The sequence below is a fragment of the Dendrobates tinctorius genome, unplaced genomic scaffold, assembly GCF_039654945.1.
Source record: "Dendrobates tinctorius isolate UK_male_01 unplaced genomic scaffold, ASM3965494v1 ptg000152l, whole genome shotgun sequence".
In the NCBI taxonomy this organism is placed as follows: domain Eukaryota; kingdom Metazoa; phylum Chordata; class Amphibia; order Anura; family Dendrobatidae; genus Dendrobates; species Dendrobates tinctorius.
Genome location: NW_027361819.1, coordinates 121,847 through 134,777, shown reverse-complemented (window position 1 = coordinate 134,777; position 12,931 = coordinate 121,847).

Below are 12,931 nucleotides of genomic sequence, written 5' to 3'. Positions count from 1 at the left end.
ATCTGTCTATCCATATCATATCTGTACCAAAAAGAATGAAAGCCGGATAGCACACAGACTAACACTCCTTTTTTTTAGCACCAGTCAGGTATACCTCATAGCTGCCCAAAAGGACGCCCAGGACAGGCATTGCTCGTCTTCAGTAACATCAACATCAATTGATAGTTGGAATAAATACACTGCATTCATCACCACATCTTCTTAAGGTGCAGGCTTTATTTTCAAGTGTAGGGGTGTGAAGTATGAGGCTCTGCAGCAGCTGAGGTGTGCAGTATAAAATTCTGCGGAACAGTATGAGGGTCTGCCCCCCCCCCCCAGGTTTGATCCTGGCTACGCCCATAGTGTGAATGTAGCCTGAGGATCTAGGCTTTATCTTAGCCGAGATAAGTCATAGTGTGTGTGTGTATGTGTATATATATATTGTAAGGATTCGACTCGCTTAGGTGCAGCGGGAGTCAAACATGAGGCACGTTCCTTTAAAATTTCACAGGGTTTATTACTCCATAAACCATAGACAGCACATAAACAGTCCTTAGCTGGGCTGTGTTCCCTCAGGTCCTGTGCACACAGGCCAGGGCAATGTCCAGAGCAGCGCTCTATCTGCAGCCGCAGACACAGGAAGGCTTCTCCTTCCTTGGAACACAGACCACTTTCTGTAGTGTCCCACCTGGACACATGGAAGTCTGTCCACACTCTGACAGACTCCCTCACAGTCTCTCTCACATGTGCTAAACACCTCAATTACATAGCCCTGTAACCACACCCATAGGTGAGGTATGGATCACATGAGCTGGTCACATGGTCAGGACTTCACCACAGGTCCTGTACATACACATATCTTCAGGCAAAACGGAGTACAGTCCGCACCCAGTGCACTAAATGACATCTTTAGTGCTCATGTACACTATAGGCAAAATACTCCGGGTTGCATCACAGGGAGCATCCCTCCATGTGACATATCTCCCATTAACCACGCGATCACCTGTTACACCACATATCCCCCTCCTCTGCCTAAAGCCGTGGGGCTTGGCACTTTCTATTACTCGACCAGAGATCCTTCTCGGTCGTCTCTGCCAGTCAAATCGTCTATCAATGTCAGGCCCTGCTTGTGAACCCTTCAGTAGGCGTCCATTATCCGACTCTGTCTTGTTCTTTGATAAAGATGGGCCCATGTCAGACCACCCGCATCCCCGGCGGTCAGTATGGTGTTGCGACTCCCTTGCCCCCATACCTCTTGTCTGGACTTACTCTTTGTCACCACGTCTTCTACAGGGTCTCCCACCTAGGTCACTCAGCTCTGAGCTAACTGAGCCATCACTACTTCCTCTTCCATCAGGCCACCTACTGTCCTCTCTCTGCTGGCCATTTCTCCTAAGGTCTATAAGGTCCCGAGAGCAGCCCTTCCATTTATCTCTGTGTACTCTCTTATCTCCAGCTTGAGGACTTCCAGTCTTAAGTGAACCTCTTTGCCTTTCTATACCACGAGCTGAAGGAGGCGGCCATCTTCTTTCTATTTCCTCCAGCTCTCTACTGATCTGCTTCCTCTCAAGTCTTAGCTGCTCTACTTCTTTCAGGTATGACACGCGATACTCCAGGAGCATCCGGATATTCCCAAGGCTCTCCATGGACCCGACAACGAGGAATGGAACCATCCCATCTTCACCCTTGTCCTGGGCTTCGTCATCAGCCGGAATCCTCACTCTCATCACGCCAGACCTGTTCACCATGTCCTGCATCACTTTCCCAAACCTTCCGATGACTTTCCTCACCAGACCTCCGGGCACTTGAATGATGTCTTCTGAAATGCCCTGCTGACTTTGAACTTTCCTCGCACACTCTAGACATCGAGCGGCTTCTTTTTTTTCCAACAGGATCATCTGCCTTGTGCGGAGGCATTGTAGATGCATATCCCTCAGGATAGTAACCCGCTTCCTTGTGACTTCCTTAGATGACACAATACTTAGGAGATGTTCCAGCAACTTCGACCAAAGGATAGTTAAAATCAAAAGACTTTATTCCAAAAAAATGATTAAAAACAAGCTAGGTGCATAAAAAACATATGGTTCACCAATGTGACAGACGCTTACGCGTTTCGGACTAGAGGGTCCTTACTCATAGCTTAACATCTTACAAATAAACATGTACCTATATACACTTGCTGGCTGAGGTAAAGTGGGAGGGAAATAAAATGGGCGGAGGTCCACAATAGCAGGAAGGGAGGATTTTCTCCACCATACCATAAAGCATTGTATCTGAACATGGAGGAAATCACCACATCATCTTAATCATATATATATAAATGATCAGATTTTAAATTCATGCCTGCGGGATATCGTGTTTTTAACTTAAAAATCCACATTGCTTCTTTACGCTGCAATTCCTTTTTTCTATCACCCCCCCTCTTGGGGTTTGGGACAGTTTCTATTATATTAACCCTACAAGTACTGACATCTCCTCCATGTACAGAAATAAAATGCTGAGAGGCTCCCGAGGGACTCCTTGTAGTTTTATTACGTGAATCATAAAGATGTTCAGAAATCCTTTTGCGGAGAGAACGTGTGGTGTTGCCCACATATTGAATACAGCATGTTTCACATGTTATTAGATAAACAACATATGTGGAACTACAGTTGGCAAACATATTTATAACATATTCATTTTTTGTAACTGTGGATTTAAATGTAGACGTATTATACATGTATTTACATAAACCGCATGATCTTATTCCACAACGATAGCTACCAGAGACAGATAACCAGCTTGAATTATTTTCTGATGAAAGACGCAAAGTGTGATCACTGGGGGACAAAATATTCGCAATTGTAGTTCCTTTTTTAGGAATAAAATTGCAGCCTTTATCCAATATAGTTCTCAAAGTTGGATCCACCCGTAAAATAGGTAGATTTGATTTAATAATTTCCGTTATTTGATTAAATTTATCACTATATTTAGTAATAAAAACTGGTTTCTCCTGAAAATTACTAAATTTTGATTTTATTTCCAAATAATCATCTCTTGTTTTTCTTTCTGCTACGGTTTGGTGAGCTGACAAAAATTTTTTTTCCTTAGATGACAGTATGACCAGCTGCTTCGTCTCTGGTGCCCAGATCACACTACATGCTTCTATAGCCTTCCTAAAGGCCTCATGCACACCTTCCTCAGCACAGGCTTCCTGCATGTCTTCTGGTACATCAATTACAACCTTGAAGGTCGTGGACTTGCTCTCATCCTGAACAGATGGCTCTGGGTTCCCTACGGACACTTCCCTCAAGATATCTGTCACGATCGGATGACTGTCTTGTGCAGCCCTTGGCTCACCATCTTCCTGAGATTTACAGTCTTCAGGACCCTTTTCCAAGATGGGCTTCGGCAGTTCTGCCTTGCTATCAGTCGGGCACGGCCGCTGTATGTCTTCGCCCATCCACTTCTCCTGCAGAAGACCTTTTACTACTCCACTGAGTTCTTGCAGAACTTTATCTCGCTCCTCTGCCAGGTAGCGATGCTCATCCTCTCTCCTGAGAATCTCCTGTTGATGCTTCTCTTGGGCCTCTCTGAGCACCTCCATATCTTCCAACAGGGTCTTGTTCATGGTTTTACCCGCTGACAGTTGACCTCTGAGCTCAGAGACTTCCTTCTCCAGCTCATCCACTCTGTGCTCAGTCACTTGTCTCAGTGCTTTTCCTGCCAAGAGCTCGGACTCTAGGTGGTGCAACCACTCCACCTGCGCGGAGTTGGCGACTTCCAGACTCGCCACCTTCAGACACTCCATCGCCAGCTGCTGACACATCTCTTCGCGCCCTTGCTCCAAGTCTCGTAGGTGCACTTCTACCTGGTGCAAACTGTCATTACACTGGGTTTGTGCTTCTGTCTGACAAACACTGTCTTCAGCCCTAGTGGTTGCTACTGGCAATAACATATTACAGTCACTCCTGGTACCTGTGTCACACCCCACCGTATGGGAAACGCTCATGTTGCTCTCTGTTCGGGTGTCAGGTCCACTCTTTTTAATTACCACACCACTATCAGTCCCCCTGTGGTACCCGTCAGGTGACATCATGTCCGTAAGTGGGGCCGACGCACTGTTCTCTCTGGTCATGCTTAACTTAGGCCTGTCAACTTTAGGAGGCGGACTTTTCACACCATTACCTCTCATACACATTATATCAACAGACACTTCTCCTTTTGTCCACCAGTCCCACAGGGCTTCTAAGTCCCTCCCTATTACCATAGTATACTGCAAGTCTGGGTCTACTGTCACTACATGGTACGTGGAACTCTCAGTCATGTCAATGTAGAGGTATGCTGTCAAAAGTTCTTTATCGTCCCCACCAAAGCCATTCACTCTTGTCACCGACCCAGGCGACACAGAACGTCCAGGAGTGGTTCTTAGCACAGATACCGGACTCCCAGGGTCTAACAATCCCATCACCCGTTCTCCATCCAGCCAGAAGGGGCACTGTAGTGTCGGTTCACTGACCGAGCTACTCACAGTACAGCAGGAACTTCGCTGCTCCCGGCTACAGTCCAATGGCGCCTTCGCCGCCGCCTCTTTTTTTCCCACCATGCTAATTTGGGTTACCGCCCCCTTTTGGGACTCCACCCCCTTTTGGGTTACCATTCCAATTTGGGTCACCGCCCCCTTTTGGGACTCCACCCCCTTTTGGGCCACCACCCCCTTTTCGGGATTTCCCCATGACCGTTCTACAGAGCTTCTTTTGCCACAGTTCACACAGTACAGTTTTTTTTTTTTTTCTGCAGGCTGGTACTGGCCCTTTAAGCACAACACCACACCAGTTCCTTCTGGCACTGGCACAGCTCCAGCTGTCACAAACCATCGGCACCTCCGGCTGCTGTTCACACACACAGCGGCTGGTGTCACTGCAGCTCCTGCTGCGCCGTCTTCATGGACCTGCTGATCCACCGGAAGCCGCTTGTCCCCTTCGTAACCCCGCCAGGTTACCAGAAGCCGCTTGTCACCCTCAAAGACAAAAAAACCACAAAAGCGCGCCCATAGGGCCTTACCAGTGCAGGTATAATGGGTTATGAAGCAATAATGCAGGGTACTCACCCTCAATAGTTGTGTAAAGCCACAACTACTGTATCCGCTTAGCCACATGCCATAAAGCTGCAGCAGGATGGCGTAGACAGACAGCGTCTGCTACCAATGCTCCCAGGGCAGATCCAAAAAAGAAAACACCAGGTCCCTGTGCTGCGAGATCTTCGTGACCCCACTGAGCCACAGCAAGCACCTTCAGGTTTTGCAGAGGAAAAGAAAAAACACATTCACAGTCTCTCACTGATTCTGGTCAGTGCAACATGGATTCCTGTCCGTTACCTGCTGGAGTCAGCCACACAGGTTCTCGGGTACCTCTTCTCCTCATAGGCATCCCACAAATCTCCATACAGTCATTTCCTCTGACCTCGGTCAGTATTACGATTTTCCATACCGTCTGTGCTCCTGGGAATCGCTGCCCGCAGTCTTTCACCAATTGTAAGGATTCAACTCGCTTAGGTGAAGCGGGAGACAAACATGAGGCACGTTCCTTTAAAATTTCACAGGGTTTATTACTCCATAAACCATAGACAGCACATAAACAGTCCTTAGCTGGGCTGCGTTCCCTCAGGTCCTGTGCACACAGGCCAGGGCAATGTCCAGAGCAGCGCTCTATCTGCAGCCGCAGACACAGGAAGGCTTCTCCTTCCTTGGAACACAGACCACTTTCTGTAGTGTCCCACCTGGACACATGGAAGTCTGTCCACACTCTGACAGACTCCCTCACAGTCTCTCTCACATGTGCTAAACACCTCAATTACATAGCCCTGTAACCACACCCATAGGTGAGGTATGGATCACATGAGCTGGTCACATGGTCAGGACCTCAGCACAGGTCCTGAATATACACATATCTTCAGGCAAAACGGAGAACATTCCGCACCCAGTGCACTAAATGACATCTTTAGTGCTCATGTACACTATAGGCAAAATACTCCGGGTTGCATCACAGGGAGCATCCCTCCATGTGACATATCTCCCATTAACCACGTGATCACCTGTTACACCACAATATATATATATATATATATATATATATATATATATATATACACAGTACAGACCAAAAGTTTGGACACACCTTCTCAATCAAAGCGTTTTCTTTATTTTCTTGACTATGAAAATTGTAGATTCTCTCTGAAGGCATCAAAACTATGAATTAGCACATGTGGAATTATATAATTAACAAAAAAGTGTGAAACAACTGAAAATATGTCTTATATTCTAGGTTCTTCAAAGTAGCCACCTTTTGCTTTGATTACTGCTTTGCACACTCTTGGCATTCTCTTGATGAGCTTCAAGAGGTAGTCACCGGAAATCGTTTTCACTTCACCGGTGTGCCCTGTCAGGTTTAATAAGTGAGATTTCTTGCCTTATAAATGGGGTTGGGACCATCAGTTGTGTTGTGCAGAAGTCTCGTGGATACACATCTGATAGTCCTACTGAATAGACTGTTAGAATTTGTATTATGGCAAAAAAAAAGAAGCTAAGTAAAGAAAAACGAGTGGCCATCATTACTTTAAGAAATGAAGGTCAGTCAGTCTGAAAAATTGGGAAAACTTTCAAAGTGTCCCCAAGTGCATTGGCAAAAGCCATCAAGCGCTACAAAGAAATTGGCTCACATGAGGACCGCCCCAGGAAAGGAAGACCAAGAGTCACCTCTGCTGCGGAGGATAAGTTAATCCGAGTCACCAGCCTCAGAAATCGCAGGTTAACAGCAGCTCAGAATAGAGACCAGGTCAATGCCACACAGAGTTCAACAACTGCTAAGAGGAGACTTTGTGCAGCAGGCCTTCATGGTAAAATAGCTGCTAGGAAACCACTGCTAAGGACAGGCAACAAGCAGAAGAGACTTGTTTGGGCTAAAGAACACAAGGAAAGGACATTAGACCAGTGGAAATCTGTGCTTTGGTCTGATGAGTCCAAATTTGAGATCTTTGGTTCCAACCACCGTGTCTTTGTGCAATGCAGAAAAGGTGAACAGATGGACTCTACATGCCTGGTTCCCACCGTGAAGCATGGAGGAGGCGGAGTGATGGTGTGGGGGTACTTTGCTGGTGACACTGTTGGGGATTTATTCAAAATTGAAGGCATACTGAACCAGCATGGCTACCACAGCATCTTGCAGCGGCATGCTATTCCATCCAGTTTGCGTTTAGTTGGACCATCATTTATTTTTCAACAGGACAATGACCTCAAACACACCTCCAGGCTGTGTAAGGGCTATTTGACCAAGAAGGAGAGTGATGGGGTGCTACGCCAGATGACCTGGCCTCCACAGTCACCAGACCTGAACCCAATCGAGATGGTTTGGGGTGAGCTGGACAGCAGAGTGAAGGCAAAAGGGCCAACAACTGCTAAGCATCTCTGGGAACTACTTCAAGACTGTTGGAAGAGCATTTCCAGTAACTACCTCTTGAAGCTCATCAAGAGAATGCCAAGAGTGTGCAAAGCAGTAATCAAAGCAAAAGGTGGCTACTTTGAAGAACCTAGAATATAAGACATATTTTCAGTTGTTTCACACTTTTTTTGTTAATTATATAATTCCACATGTGTTAATTCATAGTTTTGATGCCTTCAGAGTGAATCTACAATTTTCATAGTCATGAAAATAAAGAAAACTCTTTGAATGAGAAGGTGTGTCCAAACTTTTGGTCTGTACCGTATGTATGTAATCGATATTACATAGTGTATTACATATTTACAATTTATTACAGTTTTTTGTGTTCTAAAGTTGTATTCCAATAAATAGATAGAACATAATATCTAAATATCTTGATTATTGTATGTATGTACTACAATAAATTTTTCACTTAAATATAAGCAATATATGTGGGAGTCGGAGTCGGTGTAAGGGAAATGTCGGAGTCGGAGTCGCAGGTTTGGCTTACCGACTCCACAGCCCTAATAATAGTATAGTATTGTTGGATAGTACTTGTAAATAGAAGCAATTTTGCAATTTTTTCGTTCATACCTGAGATATTAATACTTTTGCTCACATCCCGTTGCCTTGGACACCGACCACCACTGCTAACATACCCGGTGCCACCAAGACCTTTTCTATAAAGCTAGTAAGCGCTGTTTTGAAGCTGGCCAGGACAGTGAGACGGCAGCGGTGGTCGGTCTCCTGGGCAATGAACTGCAAACACAAAGAAAAGTGATAATATCTCAAGACCAGCTGCAAAGTGTAATAAGCCGCAAACTGCTAATGTGCTTGTTTTTACAACCATTATCCGTCATATCCATCTATGAAAAATGGCCCCATAATGATGATAATAATGTGTCAGTAAAATATGTTGGCGTGTCTATGATTTTTGAGTAAATTGTCCAGAAAAGAATCAAACGGGCAACACTGATACCGGGGATGGGACATAAGAGAATTTGCACTTCTTTCAATACAAGAGAGAATGCTGGAAAATTTAGAAGATTTCTCCAACAATGGAAAATGATCAACAAGATACTCAATAAAGCTTTGTTTATGAGGGACCTGAAAGCCAGGACTCCCACTAATCACAATACTGGGGGTTCCAAGCGGGAGGGAGGCCTGGCACGACCACAGTGGGAAGGATAGCGGTGGTCGCGCGTGTGTCTGGCTACTCTACTCTATGTGGTCGATGGAAAGCCGAGCAGTGCACCTGCCCTAGAGATCGGATCCCATCAGTCAGATATTGGTCACGTATCCTGTGGACAGTGGTGAATATCCATTGCAGGACCTCTAACCGCTATTATTTCTGTAGATAAAAGACACTTCTCCCATAAGGAATACCATATTTCTCCCAGGGAATGTTCGTTTTATCATTTTTAGTTGCATTTCTGTATCTTTGACTTCTTTAAATTTTAACTTTTTCAAATTTCTGTAACAGGAGAAAAGTAAAACAGAAGAGATTTCTTGTGCTTTAAAAAGACCTGTGGTTGGTCGAAGCGTTGCAGTTCATGGTAGAATAAAGAAGATTTTCACCCATTTTTGGGCACGGTCTATCTAATGCAAGTGATTAGTTCCCAACACAATGGCACTTATGGAGGTGTAGAGTGCTGCACCATAGTAGTGAGGGTTGCACTGTGACCGAGCCATTTTCCCTCTTTCCGCTTTCATTTACTACCCTTCTTGCATTTTTACATATTTACCATGTGAACTGTGAGATTGGACAATGTTCCAATGTAAAATCCATTTTCATTGTTGTGACCCAGAGCAGGCCGCATGTCGCTCGTGCTACATGCTCCCATGACCTGCAGCGTCTCCGGACTTGTCTCCCATCGAGCACATCGGGGACGTCATTGATAGGTGATTACAGAGGAGCTGCCAGCAGCGGATTTTGATGATTTGTCAAAGTTTTTACAGTGGGAGAGCCTTCCTCAGACGACCATTAATGACCTCACTGATAGCAGCCGATTCTGAATAAATCCAGATATTTAGAAAATCTTGTGACTTCTATAATTCCACAATTTTTCCTTTATGGTGTTGCAGTTTCTATTATAAATGTAGTTTTGTGTTGATGGCATATAATAGTATGAGTTACTATCTAAATGCTTTGAGTTTACTGCCTCACACTAAGGTCCTGGTCCAGTTGAGGTTCACCAATAATACTATAAACCTTTGATATAATATATCAAACATTGACTGCCAGATTCTATTCCGGAAGGTGCTCCTCATCTGTGCTCTCCTGCCAGCAATTTCTAATCATGCAAGAGGTTAGACAAGGACATCAGGGCTAAGTATCAATAGAAAAAGTCCATAAATTAGAGGTTCAATAATTTACATGTAGAAAACCACCGGTGTAATTACAGACAAAAAGAGTCCAACACACCACCAAAGAACCAAGATGAAAAAGGTCCGTTAAAATTTTTTTTAAACTTTATTGACATAAATATCCTTTATATAAAATGAACCAATTATTCCAGGAAATAAGCAGAACACAGTGCCTAAATACAAAAAAGGACGTATAAGCACTGAATAGTGCATAAAAATAGAAAAAACATACTGCAAAACACAAATGTTGCTAAATAACATATCAGGCAGATTGCATATGGGGATCAGGTTAAATATTCAAACAGAGCGTAAATGTAGGGGAAGAGTACAAATTCTCCTAAAAATCTCCCATGCAGCTGTTTAACATAAATAAATACTTATGATCAACCATAATACATATTACCTCGATAATTCAGTTAGAAGTTGCAATAGTGTCCTACAAATTCATACAGTGCAGCAGTGCCGATAACTTCCTTGTACCCCGACGTACGTTTCGTCAGCTCTTCCTCAGGGGGCATGTGTGAGTTTGAAAAGTTACCTAGTTTATATAGAGGTATTTATGTGCATATGTTCTTATTTTATGTTATTTTATGTTGTTCCTTCCAGTGGTATTTTTATGGGTGGGTTTGGTTTTGGTTTTATTTATTTTGACATTTTGTCTTTTCATAATTTATAGATACACATCGTTCTTTAAAATGTGTTGATATTCTGAACCATACTTCAAGGGCTAGATGGTACATGACCATGAAACTGAAGACACTACAAGCAAATTATTCTCTCCTTGGATATCTTCACATATGTGGTTGCTGTGTAGTTTCTGTTCTTTATATTACTGCCTTCACGTTTTTTATTATTTTTATGCACTATATCATATTCATTTTTACGATACAACTTATTATGAGTTTCTGATATTTTACACTATATGTATAATTTTTTGTGTATAATTTCTTATTTATTTTTTGTTTTGTAATTATATTTATGGTATTTTGTAATTTTACACTATGGTGGCACATTGAAATATATTGTTATATACTATGTATTTAATATCCAAAGTAGAATTTTAATATATTTGGCCGCTTGAAAATTGTTTTAGTTGCCCTTAATATAAAATTGGTTTTCTTTCTTTGGGCTACTTTCAATTTTAATTCTATTGGCCATATGCACAAGGAGCGCGTTTTTGTGATCTAATTAGGTTTGTATTAGTGGAGCTTTTTATTATTGCTTCTATCTCTTATTGGTGAAATCGCTCTGAAATACTCCTTAACATGGAGATGCTAATTTGTGCGCTATTAGATCTGTGTGCATATGAAACGTTTTTCTGCGATCCCATTTGATCTGCAATTTAATTTGTAGACTAAAGGGGTATATAATGGATAAGTTTGCTCCATGGAGCGACTTCCTTTTTTTTGTTTGCAATGCAATCCGCAGACTATATAAATATGATAGGCAATTGCCTCATTGAATCATTTTACTAACACTTGTCCTGCTCTTTGCGCGCTGCTCGTCTAGCGGTGACTGGGATCCAACGGCTCCCGGTTCCATGGCCGTTGGAACGCACCGCCATCATTAGACTGATGGCGCTGGTTTTCTTCATGCCAATTACCGAGGACGGAGGGTCCATGATTCGGTCATGCGCAGGGTGAGTGGCGCGCTACTTAGATCCGGACAACTGTTTTCTCACAGCTGCGCACAACATGCAATTCTTTTAGAATGACACGCCATTGGTCATCTATTCACATGATGCGGTTATGCGCAGGGTGAGTGGTGCGCTACTTAGATCTGGACAACTGCTTCACTCACAGCTGCGCACAATATGCAATCCTTTTAGAATGACACGCTATTGGTCATCTATTCACAGCTGTGCATAGTATACAATTTTCAAAGCGATGCGCTATTGGCCATCTGCCTCTATATAAACTAGGTAACTTTTCAAACTCACACATGCCCCCTGAGGAAGAGCTGACGAAACGTACGTCGGGGTACAAGGACGTTATCGGCACTGCTGCACTTTATGAATTTGTAGGACACTATTGCAACTTCTAACTGAATTATCGAGGTAATATGTATTATGGTTGATCATAAGTATTTATTTATGTTAAACAGCTGCATGGGAGATTTTTAGGAGAATTTACTCTTCCCCTACATTTACGCTCTGTTTGAATATTTAACCTGATCCCCATATGCAATCTGCCTGATATGTTATTTAGCAACATTTGTGTTTTGCAGTATGTTTTTTCTATTTTTATGCACTATTCAGTGCTTATACGTCCTTTTTTGTATTTAGGCACTGTGTTCTGCTTATTTCCTGGAATAATTGGTTCATTTTATATAAAGGATATTTATGTCAATAAAGTTTAAAAAAAATTTTAACGGACCTTTTTCATCTTGGTTCTTTGGTGGTGTGTTGGACTCTTTTTGTCTGTAATTACACCGGTGGTTTTCTACAAGGACATCAGGGCTGTATAATTACATCTCACGCACTGAGAAACCTGCTCTAAGCTGTGGTGGGGGCGTGTTCTTTTTTTCTCCTGTGTGTTGCTGGCTGCATATGACTGTGCAACATAATTCAGGAGTAAAAGGACACACCTCCAATAACAATTATTTGATAATGCTCACATGGACATTTCAAAAATTAACTCATTGGGAGACAAATATGTTGTTTGCTAATATTTCTGAAATGGGGAGGCTAAATTAAAAAAAAAAATAAAAACTGTATTGCACTCTTTGGCCTTTATTACATTGTGTCTCCAGGTCAACTTGAAAAAATGTGGTTAAATTTCGTCTTTAACGAGGATCTTTCAACAATTTTAGTGTTATAAGCTGTACATTTCTGCAAAATGTTTCAGGAATATACATTAAAACATTTTTTTTCTCTGCCCCATTGTGGAGATACAGAATACTAAAACTACTGGCGACCGATCACTATTTTTATCACTCAACTGTTTGATGCTGTTCAGCTTTGTGAGTGTACTCCCTTCCCACTATAATACTTTCCAATCATAATAAAGCAGGATGGGTAGTAATAATAATAATAATAAATTTTATTTTTATAGCGCCGACATATTCCGCAGCACTTTACATTTCAGAGGGGATTTGTACAGACAATAGACATTACAGCATAACAATAATCA